This window comes from Hirundo rustica, unplaced genomic scaffold (assembly GCF_015227805.2).
Source record: "Hirundo rustica isolate bHirRus1 unplaced genomic scaffold, bHirRus1.pri.v3 scaffold_196_arrow_ctg1, whole genome shotgun sequence".
Classification (NCBI taxonomy): domain Eukaryota; kingdom Metazoa; phylum Chordata; class Aves; order Passeriformes; family Hirundinidae; genus Hirundo; species Hirundo rustica.
The window spans coordinates 55,213-68,303 of record NW_026690263.1 but is presented as its reverse complement, the minus strand read 5'-3'; the positions used below and the strand labels follow the sequence as shown (position 1 = coordinate 68,303).

Genomic DNA, 13,091 nt, shown 5'->3' with positions numbered 1-13,091 from the left:
CCCCGCCGCCCGCCGCTGCGTGTTGGCCGCGCTCCGGCGCCTGATGCGGAGCAGGAGGTCGGGGCGGTCGCGGCGAAACCAGGGATTCCTATAGTGGACCCAGGCCCCGGCATCGCCCGGCGCAGCCGCGCCAGCCCGGCCCGGCACCTTGCGGAAGCCGTAGCGGTTGAGCTGGCGCACGAAGCTGCGGAACTGCGTGGCCCTGAAGGCGTGCGGGGCCGGTCCCTGGGCACCGCCCGGCCTGAGCAGCTCCCGCTCGAACAGGGAGCGGTCTACGAGCAGCCCCCGGGCCTCGCTGTCCCAGCACGGCACGGCCCTGGCCAGGGCGGGCTCTGGGAGCAGTGCCGGACTCTGTCCCCACGCTGCATTTTTTGCCTGGGTCACCATCGGTGACGGGAGAAAAGGACATTGCTTTGTCTTGGCTGGGGAAAGGATGAAAAGGGGAGATTACAAAGCATTCTTTTGGCCACCTTTTCAGCACACCTTTTCAGCACAGCTTTTTTTTCTCACCGTCTCTGCCTGTCTTTGGCACACCTGGCACATTTCTTGTGATTTGGAGTCACCTACAGGACCACGAAAGGGCAGTAATTTTGTCAGCATTGTCATCAAAACGCTTGTGCTGCCCCATGAATGGATGCTGCTTTATGCAAGGGATTAAAGGCCTGCAGTTGTAGGGAGCTCACGCTGGTGTCTTCCCAAATGGCATTGCCTTTTCTTTCCACTGGAATCACTGCTGCTTTTTTTCCACCCCATCTGGGGACACGTCCAATGCAAATGCTTCCTGCAGCCAGCTCGTGTCAATGTAGACTGACAAAGGAGATCTTGCCATGGACAGAGACTCCCTCAAGCTGGTGTGGAGAGGTGGAGGGGGAAGGTTTGTCCTTTAGTCTTGAAGTCTTGTTGGGGAGCTGATTGTGCTTTGGGGGACGGACACAAATGGTGTCTCCTGACACACCACAGAGACTTTGGGGTTGTCATGTTGGGGCAGAAATTTCTGCCTGGAAACTTTTTGAAATGCCTTCTTTTTTTTTCCCCTGCAGAAATATTGTCATGATCTCTTGCTTCCAGAAAACCTTTTCCTACCTCTTGGGGAACTTCCCTCTGCTGTTCTCCCAGATCAGGCCATTCCCCTGGGTTCCTTCCCAAACTGAGGAGTAGCCCATGGCCTCCGCTCCCCAGCTGGAACAGAAGGAAGCACAGCACAGAGCTTGCTGTTGTGGGAGAGGAGCTTCTCTTGCCTGCCTGCTTTCCCTCTGGGGCAGGTTGGTGCGTGCTCATTTGATAAAGGGAGGTTTAAACTCTGGAGGAGTTGCGTTTCAAACTGCTCCATCCTCGAGCTCTTCTGTGGGTATCCTTGGGCAAAAAGGCCTCCCTGTGTGAGCTCCTCGTGGGCTGGTTAAGGAAGGAAGTTGATATTTCAGGCTTGTGACTGCTGAAAGCAGTTGGTGTCTGGAGCTGTCCGGAGCTGGGAGGGACTACTTTTCTCGCCTGGCTGCAGAAAAGTTGGTTGGAGAGCAGGAATTGCATTTGCAGAGATTGCAATCAGGGGTGTTTTCCAAGAAATGGGCTGGCAGAGAGGCAGGTCTGGTGCCAAACTGGCTGTGTGTTTGTTTTGGTGGTGGGGAGATGTTGTAATAAATCAGCTGAGACTCCATATTCTTCATGCAGGAAAAGCCAATTCTTTATTCACATCACTTATAGAGTTCTCACAGACCTTGTGCGCAGCACCCCTTGGCTGGTAGTTTTCTTACTACTTCATTTATTGGTCAGATGGTCATTTGTGTGTACGTGCTAGGATTCAGGTTGTTTCCATTTCTCCTTTGTGGGTTCTCATGGAACAGAGCTAATATTTATGCAGGTGCACTTGTTTTTCTCCCCGAGAATAGGCTGTTGTGTTAACAAACTTCTCCTTCTCAAAATAGTTTTCAGCTGGCAACTTGCAAGCTATTGCTAGCTGCTTAGCTAAAGTAGCAGGGCCTAATCCATATTTTAGAAGACCTTTCTTTTGTAACATTTTTTACCTGTCTGCAACAGGGAGAGTCAGAGGCACAGACACCAGCTAAAGCAATAGTGTAATTTGCTATCAGTGCAGAAGTGCAAAGAAAAATCCAAAGGATAAGCTAAGCAATGCACTTCTTCACTGATACAAAAGGTTGCCTCTAGTGATTAAGAAAGATACATCACCAGACACCCTTCTACTTTCTCCTTCATCCAGATGCCCTCATCAGCTGGGGAAAGCTGTCCCAGCAAAGCCCTGGAGAGCCACTGCCAGGAGCTGGGAAATCCTCCACTGCCTCCACCTTTGCCAGCCACGAGGCTTCTGACTGTGCTGTGAGAACAGCCCAGCTCTGCCAGTGCTGAACGAGCAATCTGACAGAACTTCTGGAGCGGGAGATCTGATTGCATTCTCCTCTTGGTTTTCTCCCCGAGCCTGTCCAGGGCTCCAGGAGGAACCAAGGCCAGATGCGGCCTTGTCTGGTTTCTTAATGCTGAAAGGTAAAGATGTGTTTCACCACAGAATGAATGCACAGATCCTGTTGATAGTAATACTTGGTTAAGGAGCAGATACATCGAACACTTGGTTGGAAGGGTCACCTAGAGGGCAAATTTAGCTCAGGGCCTGTTGTTCAGGCCTCAGTCAGGGCCCGTTGTTCAGGCCTCAGTCCTTCAGTATTTTGTGGTGCAAATCAATGCCCTGGAAAGCTGGAAAGAAACAAATCCCTCTTGAGCACATTTCAGAGCAGGACCAGGATTAGCCCTGCACGGCTGGGCCAGGGCCAGGAGCAGAAGGCCAGCACCCTTCATTTGCCCAGAGGCAGCGTCCAGACCAAGAAGGTCCCTGGTGCCCAGGGCTGAGGTACCCCAAGCTGCCTCCCTGGTGTGCAGCTCTGCAGAGCCCATGGAGCGCAGGGGCCTGGGCAGCTGTAAGGGTCTTCATTTACTGAAACCGGGTAAAAACACCAATTAATGTTGAGGGTTTAGTATTTATTCTTTTTCTGTGGGAGGGAGAGATTAGGAGAAAAAAAACAAAATAGGCTTAAGCTTAAAAATGAACAAAAATAGTTTTATTAACACACTAAAAGAATGGACAAAAAAAGTTGAGAAAAAAGGAAACTTAAACTAAAACAGAATGACACTTTAGAACACTCTTTTCTCCCCTTACAAACTTATAACTTTCTTATTAAACAACATAGAAAGACACAACTTGTGATTTTCAGTCAGTTTCACTATTTAGACATAATCACTCATTACTTTATCAGAAGAGTCTCTCTAGAGTTCATGCAGACGCTTGCTAGAACACAAAATAATCCAGTGGCTCTTAATGTCACACATCTGCCCCTGCCCCGTTTGTGCCCCCTGTGATGGTGGGGTGGGGCCGAGTGCTGGTGCCCCCCTGCCTGCAGCAGATCCAGCGCTGAGCGGAGTTCAGGGGCTCCCTTGGCATTTGGGGTCCCCTGGGATTTGGGGTGACCCCCCGGCCCCCCAGGATCTCCCTGAACACGCTGATGCTGCCCCAGCACAGTGAGAAGGTTCAGACCTGGCACGGGGTCCCCAGCTCTGTCACCGGCATTGCCCAGGTACCCCCAAAACCTCCCGGGAACCCCCAAACTCCCCCGGGACACCCCAACCTCCCCAGGATCCCAAAAAACATCCCTGGAACCCTCCAAAAACTCCCCAAGATTACAAAACCCCACATAGAGCCCCCCCAAACCCTCTCAGGACATCACAATTCCCACAGGACCTCCCAACACCCCCAGACCCCCCTGAGAAGGTTTACACCTGGCACGGGGTCCCCATCTCTGTCACCGGCAGGTTCCCCAAAACAGCCTTGGCTTCCCCTGGGATCGCCTAATCTCCCCCTTCGGGACCCCTTAAACCCCCTCCTCGGGAACCCCCAAAAATCCACCGTGACCCCAAAAACCCCCGGGATCCACAGCCCCCCCCGGGGAACTCCTCGCAGATGTTTATACCCAGCACGGGATCCCCATTTCCATCATCGGCATCACCCAGGACCCCCAAACCCTCCCGGGACCCCCAACCCCCTCCCGGGGCTCCTCTGCCGGAATCAACGGGAGTGGTGTTGCCCTTTTAAGGGGAGTTACAGTGGGAACCCACAATTGCACCGGCTCTTAAAGCGGCGATGGTGGAGAGAATCCCAAAAATCCACCATGCGGGGCAAAACATCCCCTACAGGAGCTTGGAATGGAGGCCTCCCTAAAAATGTCACTAAAGCCGTCATGATCAACCCTTAAAATGGAGTTTGTGGGGCTGCGGCCCCACAAACACCCTAAAATGGGGAGGAAAAACACCCCTGTAGTGGTGGGATCCCACCTGGATCCCCCCTGGATGGCTGCAGCCATGGCGCTGCTCCCACGCACTCCCAGTATGATCCCAGTATGATCCCAGTACAGCCCAGTCGCTCCCACTCCTGGCATCCCCCCTCACCCCTCTCTCATTCCAACCTGTCCCGGCTCCATCCCCGCTGCTCCCGCGGGCTGCCAGGGGTTCAGGGAACGGGGGAGGAGGAGGAGGGAGGGAGGAAGAGGCGGAGCGGCAGCAGGAAGCAGCAGGAAGAAGAGGAGAGGAGGGAGCGGGCGGCTCCAGCGCTCCCTGAAGCCGCAGAACCCCGGGACCATCGTCCCCCATCCCGCAGGTGCCCGGGGAGGGGGAGCTCGCCCCAAATATCCCGGGGCTCCCTGGGTTTGGGGTTTTTTGGGGGGATGTTTGGAGCTTGCAGGGCTCCAAAGCCGAGGCGCAGATGCCCCTCGGGGGGACATCGGGGGCTCCCCGGGAGGTGTTTTTGGGGGTCCCGGTGGCGGTGGCGGCAGAGCCCCGTTGGGGGCGGGGGGATGCGGGTCCCCCCGCGGTGGGGGTTGGGCTTCCCGGGCCGGGCGCTCCGAGCTCTGCCGGGGCCACGTGGGGAGCGCGGGAGCGGCGGGACAGGCGGGGGGACACCGGGTTTGGGGAGCCCCGGGAGAGCTGCGGCTTCCCTGAGCGGGACTGCGAGGAGAGGAGAGCCCCAGAGCCCCAAAGCGGGGACCCCGAGAGGGGGGGACCCCTGGGATTGGCGGGACCCCGGCGGGGGTGCTGGGGCTGGAGGGGCGGGATGGCCGGGAAAGGGGTTCGGGGGTCCCGGTGCTGGAAGTGGCTGCTCCCAGTATGAGCCCAGTCACTGCCAGTCATTCCCCATTATGATGCAATTTACCCTCAGCACAGTCCCAATTTCTCCCCGTTGCACCCACTTTTATTCAGTGTGTTCCCAGTTCTCCCAGTGTCCCCTAGTATAGTCCCAGTCACTCCCAGTATGATGTCAGTCTGTCCCAGCAGAGCCTCAATCACTCACAATTGTCCCCATGTTTCCCCCAGCGTGGTCCCAGTTCCCCCCAGCACATTCCCAGTGGCTCCCAGTGTGGTCCCAGTCACCAGCTGCATGGTCTCAGGCACTCCCAGTATATCCCAGTTGCCCTGAACATTCTCATAGTCATTGTCAGGCACTCCCAGTTACCCTAGCGTGGTTCAGTTGTTGCCCCCAGTTTTATCCCAGTCACTGCCAGTACATCCCAGTTGTCACCAGCATGCACCCTATCTTTGCCAGTTTCTCCCAGTGTGAGCACAGTTGGCTACCAGCATGGGCTCCCAGTAACCCCAGTCAGGGTCCCACTATAATCCCAGTATTATTGTAGCCACTTCCAGTATGATTCCAGCCACTTACAGAAAGTCCCAGTCACTCCCAGTATGATGCCAGTGGCCCCCAGTGTGATCCCAGTTCCTCACTGTCAATAACAGTATGACCTCAGTAGCCTCCAGTATGATCCTCATGGTTCCCTGTCTCTCCCAGTATATCCCAGTCACCCCCAGCATGACTCCAGTCACTCCCAGTTCCTCCCAGTTGCTTTCAGCATGATTCCTGTTGCTCACGGCCACTCCCAGTCAATCCCAGTATGAGTCCAGTCATCCTCAGTGTGATGATCCCAGCCTAACTCAACATGGACCCAGCTGCTCCCACTGTAATCCCAGTATGATCCTGGTTGCTGCCAGAATAGTTCCTGTTGTCCCCAGTTCCTCCCAGCATGATGACAGTTGTGCCTAGAATTGTCCCAGTCCCTCTCAGCGTGGTGCCACTCACTCCCAGTTGCCCCCACTGTGGTCCTACCTGTTCCCAGTGTGGCTCCAGTTCCCCCAGTATGGTTCCAGACACTCCCAGTATATCCCAGTTACCCCAGTAAGGTTCTGGTTACCTCAGAACAATCCCCATAATTCCCAGTTACACCCAGTTGCCTCCAGCATGATCCCAATTTCTGTCAGTTGCCCAAAGTGTGGTCCCAGTTGCTCCCAGTATGATCCCAGTTCTCCAGTTGTGGTCTCAGTCCTCTCAGCATGGTTCCAGCACCTTCCAGTTGATCCCAGTTACTCCCAATGTGTGCACATTTTCCTCCCAACATCGGCCCAGTAGCTCCCAGTAATCCCCAGTCAAGATCCATTCACAGCTGCTGTAATCCCAGCGGCTCCCAGGATGATCCCAGTAAGATCCAGTCAGCTCCAGTTTCATTCCAGTCACCCCCAGGATCACCCAAACACTTCCAAATACAGTGTTATTCCAGCCATTCCCAGCGTGACTCCCTGTCACTCCCTGTGTGGGCCCAGTTGCTCCCAGTCACCACCAGCATGGTTCCAGTCACAATCAGCACACTTCCAGTCACTCCCAGTCTGGTTCCAGTAGGATCCCAGTATGACCCCAGCATGGGCACAGCTGCTCCCATTATCCAGTGTGGTTCCAGTTGCTTCCGTTTACCCCTCCTGTGGTTTAAATCTCTCCCAATGCATCCCAGTCGCTCCCAGTTGCACTGAGTTGATTCCAGTCTGATCCCAGTTGCTCACAGCCACTCCCAGTCACCCTCAGTGCAGTCCCAGTGGCTCCAAGTATGATCGTGTATGATCCCAGTATCCTCGAGCAGGACCCAGCCTCTCCCATGGTGATCCCAGTAGGATCCCAGTTGCCCCCAGCATGGTTCCAGTTGCACCCAGTTGCCCCTAGTATAGTCCCAGTCACTCCACAGATGATCCCAGTCCCTCCCAGTCCTGCCCAGTTGCTCTCAGTGTAGACCCAGTCACTCCCACTCACTCCCAGTTGCCCCCAGTGTGGTGTCCCAGTTCTCCCCAGCATGGTCCCAGCTGTTCCCAGTGTGGTTCCAGTCCCCCCGTTATGGGCACAGACACTCCCCAGAATATCCCAGTTGCCCTCAGCATGCTCACAGCCATTCCCAGTCAGTTCCAGTTGCCCCACTAAGGCTCCAGTTAGCTCAGTACAAACCAGTCACTCCCAGTGATGCCACTCCTGGGATCCCCCACCCCTCTCTGCGTTCCCCCCAGCCCAAATCTGCCGAGAGGAGCCCCAAGGGCTGGAAGTCCCCAGCCAGGGTCCCCAGCAAGGCTGGAGGAGCAGAGCCCTGTGTCCCCCAGGAGCCCAAAGTGGGGAGCCCAGAGAGGGGGGAGCGCCGCGATTGGCGGGACCCTCAACAGCCTGGAGAGGGGCAGGGGGGGACTCCTTGGAGCCCCTGCACCCCGAAGCAGAGAATGAGGGGAGAAGGGACCCAAGGGACCCCCAAACCCCCAGCATCCCTGAGTGGGGAGGTGGAAAAGGGGGAAACTTTGTATTCCTGGGACTCCCAGCAGCCTGGGGAGGGCAGTGACCAAATAGATGCAGGACCCCCAGTACGAGTGTGACCCCCAGCAGCTGGGACAGGGGGGAAGCCCTGAAGAACAAAGGGGGAAGACCAGAGACAGAGAATTCCTGGGAGGCATTTTCAGGGCTGAATCTTGGTGTTTGGGAGGTTTTTCTGGATCCCAGATGCCTGGTGACTTCTAGAGATGGGCTTGGGCAGGGGACCTTCAAACTCAATGTGCTCATCCCTTGTTTTTGCCGAAATCAGGATTTCCCATTCCCAAACCTTGGCCAGATGGAGGAGGAGTCCGCGAGGAGGAGGAAGATGCCCCAGGACAGGCAGGCAGGTGAGGAGGAAGTCAGTGCCCCTTTTCCTCTCTCTCCTGCTCCATTTCCCAGCCCAGCATGGCCCCTGGCTCCAGGACAACCCCGCTGCCGACGCCGTCCTGCTGGGAATGCATTGGGGGATCTCCTTCCCCTTCCCTCTGCCACAGAGGCAAATCCCATCTTGTCCTTGTCCTTCCTCCTCCAGAAAAGCAGCTGAGGATGGAGACCAGGGAGGACAAATCCCTGCGCCAGAACCTTATGGAAGAGGCCATTTTGAGTGGCTCCATGGCACAGGAGTCCAACAGGGAGGAAAAGATAAAGAGATCTCGTGGGAGGAGGGGCTCCAAACCCATCCCAGGGTACTCTGAGGAGGAAAGACCCACCCTGTGCCAGGAAGGTGGACAGAGCTTCAGCCAGGGCTCTGAACTGGTGGTCCATGAGCAGCTTCATGATGGGGAGAAGCCTCACAAGTGCTTGGAGTGTGGGAAGAGCTTCAGCTGGAACTCCTTCCTGATCAGCCACCAGCGGATCCACACTGGGGAGAGGCCCTACGAGTGTGGGGAATGTGGGATGAGCTTCAGCCAGAGCTCCAGCCTGAGGTACCACCAGAGGATCCACACCAGGGAACGGCCCTACGAGTGTGAGCAATGTGGGAAGAGCTTCAGCCAGAGCTCCCACTTGATCTGCCACCAGAACATCCACGCTGAGGAAAGGCCATACAAGTGTGAGGAATGTGGGAAGGGCTTCAACCAGAGGTCCAAGCTGATCATCCACCAAATGATCCACACTGGGGAGAGGCCCTATGAGTGTCCTGAGTGTGGGAAGAGGTTTCAAACCAGCTCAGGTCTCCTTGTACACGAGCGTATTCACAGAGAGGAGAGGCCCTTCCGCTGCCCCGTCTGCAGGAAAGGCTTCAAGCACAACTCTGCCCTCATCACCCACCGGCGCATCCACACTGGGGAGAGGCCCTACGAGTGTCCCCAGTGTGGGAAGAGCTTCTCCAGACGGCTCTCACTTGACCCGACACCAACGGAGGCACCGGTAAGGGAAGCCCTGCCAGTTCCTGACTGTGGGAAGAGCTTTGTGCACTGCTTCAACTCCGTCTCCATCTCTGATGAGATGCCCATGCTGGGCAGAGCCCTGGTGACCCACATTCCCTGTGATCCAGACTGGGAAGACACCTGTCTGGTGGTCTTCACGTCCTCCTGGATCCCCATCGGCATGTGGATGAATACAGGGGCAGGAACATCCATTGAGACCCTGTTCAACGTTGGAAATTGATTTGGAAGAGGTGATTTTTTGACTTTACAGCCCATAACATCTGATCTGCTCTGTCGAGTTGTTTCTTCTGGTGGCACCAAGCAATGCTGGATGATCTTGGAGATCTTTTCCTACCTGAATAATTTCCATCATAACACCCACAACTGGGGTAAAAATAAAGAAGCAAAGAGATGTAAAGCTGAATCATTTTACTGGGATTTGAGTGTGAATTTTGGGTTCAGGGGAATATTCAGGAGAATTTAGGTGTTCTGGGACCACCCAAGCCAAGGGACATGTCCATGATCTTGTAGCTGTTGCAGCAGAACGTGTCCACCTGAGCCCGTCTGTTCTCCAGGCATTCCGGTTGTCTGTCCCAGTCCCAGGCCTGGGTCTCCCCATCCGGGGTGTCCCCTCCAAAGTGCCCAAATCTCTGTTGAAGTGCCCGAGCTGCTCCTGGCTGTGGATGTTCCTGCCCACCAACCTCTCCTGGTCAGTGCCATGGGGGGCTGGGAGGGGTTTTAGGGACTCCTGGGGGCACTGAGAGAGGCTTTTGTGGCTCTTGGGGGCATTTGTGGTTCTGGGAGGGGACTTGGGGGCCTTCTGGGGGGTTGTGAAGGTGTTTTGGGGTCCTGGCAGGGCTGTGTGGCTTGGAGAGAATTTGGATGGGTCTTGGGGGAGATGGGAAGGGGGTTTTGTGGTTTTTGGGAGCATTTATGTTTTCAGGAGTGGTTGGGGGTGTCCTGAGCAGGAGCTGTGGGTTGGTTTGAGGGGTCTGTGAGTGGCTGTGGGGCCTGGGAAAGCATATTGGGGCAGTTGTGACTCCACCACATCTCCAAAGCTTGCACCAGACCCTGCCCCAAAGATGCTGCTGTGGTTTGGGGGCTCTGTGTTGGGGTTCATCCTCCTGGTGCTGCAGGAGAAGGTGAGGGGGGTCCCCAGGGGCTGTGTGTGTCCCCCCAGAGCGTGTGTGACCCCCCCATCCCAGTGTCTCCTCCCTTTTCCCTCCCCACAGGGCTCCTGCCCCAGCTCCTGCTGCCCCCGGGAGGGAATTTGGGGAGGGGGCAGAGGGGGTGCGCAGCCCCCGCCGGGGGATGACCCCGCCCCAGCCCCTTTGTTTAGCACCAAGCTGGGCTTGGGGCTGCAGGAGGAAGAGGCCGAGGGGAAGCAGATCCTGCAGGTGGGACAGGGCTTGGGGTCAGGGCAAGGTCCTGCCCTGCACACCTGGCTCAGGTGTGACCCTGCCCCGGGAAGGGAGCGGGACATTCCCATCCCCATGGATCAGCGCTGGGAGCAGCACTTGGAGCACGGACATGGAAATACTGGGAGTGACTGGGACCACACTGAGGGCTACTGGGAGACACTGGGAGCAACTGGGAATGATGGGTGCATGCAGGGGGCAACTGGGTTGTACTGGGAATGAGTGAGATCATGCTGGGGGCTACTGGAACCATACTGGGGACTGTGGGGTGACTGGGAATGAGCATGTTGGGGGTAATTGGTATATACTGGGAGTGTCTGCAACAATACTGGAGGGGACAACACTGGGAACAACTGGGACCATGTGGGGACAACTGGGAGCAACGAGGGGTGACTGTGTCTGTACAGGGGGCCACTGAGATCATACTGGTAGTGACTGGAACTATACTAGGGGCAACTGAGTGCAACTGGGAACATACTGGGTGGAACCTGGATGAAACTGAGAGGGACTGGAATCATATGGAGAGTGACCAGGAGCATGCTGAGGGCAGTTAGGATCATGCTGGGGTCAACTGGGATGTACTGATAGAGACTGGGAGTCACTTGGATCATACTGGAAGTGACTGGAACCATGGTGTGCTGGCTTGAAGGCAAAACCAGCGAGAGACTCCAAGTCAGAAAAAACAATTTAATAGGAGAGGAAAAAAAAAAGTAAAATAAAATAAAACACATGCAATGGTACAAAAGATCACTGACAGAGTCAGAATACAACCTGAAACCGTGGTGGTGGCAGTCCAGATGAAGTGGTCTTGTTAAAGCAGTGTTCTTGCAGAAAGGTCTGGTAGTTCTTGTCCTCTGGGAATCCAGTGGGTAAGGCTGTCTGTGCTGTCCCAAGGCCCCGATTATATCCAGGTGGGAATGCTTGGCTCCTCCCCCTGGGCGGAGCATCTCACAATGGACTGATATCATTTTATCAGTCTTGCAAAGGGTCCTTGATTGCCTATTAAACAGAGATAGCTCCTGGGGAGAGTTATCTATGAGTCATGCAGGACGGCATTGATGGGTCATTAACAGAAGATAGTCTGGAGGGAGGGGGCACGGGAAACAGTGGTGCACAACAACATTTCATGTAGATGGTGATAGAATACATACTTTGGGCACATTTTACATTGTAACCTAGGACACAAGTCCATCCCCACATCCCAGCTCACTTTGCCTCCAAGCAGCATCAACACATTGCCTGTGTCCTGTTCCTGCAGGCTCTTGCCAACCGGCTCTCCCAGCCACCACTGCCCCTGCTCTTCCATGCTCTGGCCCACAAGCTGCAAGTTCATTTGCTCCCTGGGCCACTGGCCCAGCCCCAAGCCAGGGCCGGGCCCTTTCCTGAGATCTCTGCCATCGCTGCAATGCTCGCAGCTCCGAGGCGGCTGCAGCTCCAGGAGCCTTTGCACACCGCTCCCGGGGATGTCCAGCCTGCCACTCTTGGCCTGTCTGTGCAGGGCAGGGGCCTGCACTCCATGATCCTGCTGCCTCCCTCCCAGCTCAGCCTTTGTAGCTCCTCTAGACACCCCCGGACCCCCATTCCCGGCCAGCCCGGGGCACCTCACCCCCAGGCCTCCCTTTCCTGGGAATCCCGACCTGGGCACGGGGCTCTCCGGCCGCTCTGGGATTGATGATCGCCCGAAGGAAAGGGAGAGCACAGGAGAGAGCGAGAGCAGGAGATCGGGGATCAGGGATCGCAGTGCCCGCGCCCAGTCCTGCTCCGCCGGGGCTGGGACCCGCAGCCGCAGGAAAAAATGGATCCGCGGATCGCGGCGCTTCCCCCGCTTCGGGCCGAAGCCAGCGGGCTCCAGGCAGAGTTTGAGCGCAGCCCCGGGAGTTCAGCACAGCCCGGCCCGGGGGTCCCGCAGGGCGTGGCCGAGGAGGGTCCCGGGGGATGCCAGGAGGGGATCCAGGGGAATTCCCGGGAATTCCGCCCTGCCCTTCCCCCCGCGCTCCCTCTGCCCAGCGCCCGGTGACGTCACAACACCTTCGGGCCGCCATTGGCGGGCAGCAAAGAGCGGCGCCAATGGCGGGGCCGGAGGCGGCTCTGGGGGCGGGGCCGGGGCTGTGGGCGGGGCCGCAGCGGAGCAGCGCCATGGCTCCAGCGCTGGGGCTGGGGGCGCTCCTGGGGCCCCGGGGGGCGGCGAGAGGGGAGGGGGACCCCCGGCACCGGGACTCTTGGATCGCCCATTCCGGAGCACCCAGGGGCCCCTAAACCCCCATTCCTGGGCGCCGCGATCCCCCGAACCCCCATTCCCGGGCACGGGTTCCACCCTCATCCGGCACCAACAACCCCTGCACCCCTTTCCCGGCCATCCCGCCTCTCCCTGACCCCAGAGCCCCCTTCTCCTTCACCCAGAGAACCCCTAGGACCCCTATTCCTGCCTTTCCCAGGATGCAACCCCTCCTTCCCTCAACACTGAGGATACCCGGGACCCCTATTCCCAGCCATCTCGGGTTTCCCAACCTTTTGATGGAAATTGGGACACTCGGGACCTTGTCCTATTCCTGACACAAGAAACCCCCTTAACCACACCCATCCCACATCTACCCAGCCCCACCCTTCCCTTTTCTCAACCCTGGAACCCCCAAAGCCCCTTCC

At 56.8% G+C, this 13,091-nt stretch overlaps 1 pseudogene; it reads left to right on the top strand.

Annotated features, from left to right (window-relative positions):
* Nucleotides 1-7,958: 7,958 nt before the first annotated feature.
* On the top strand, nt 7,959-9,035 carry LOC131378792 (zinc finger protein 239-like; annotated as a pseudogene).
* The last annotated feature ends 4,056 nt before the right edge of the window (nt 9,036-13,091 follow it).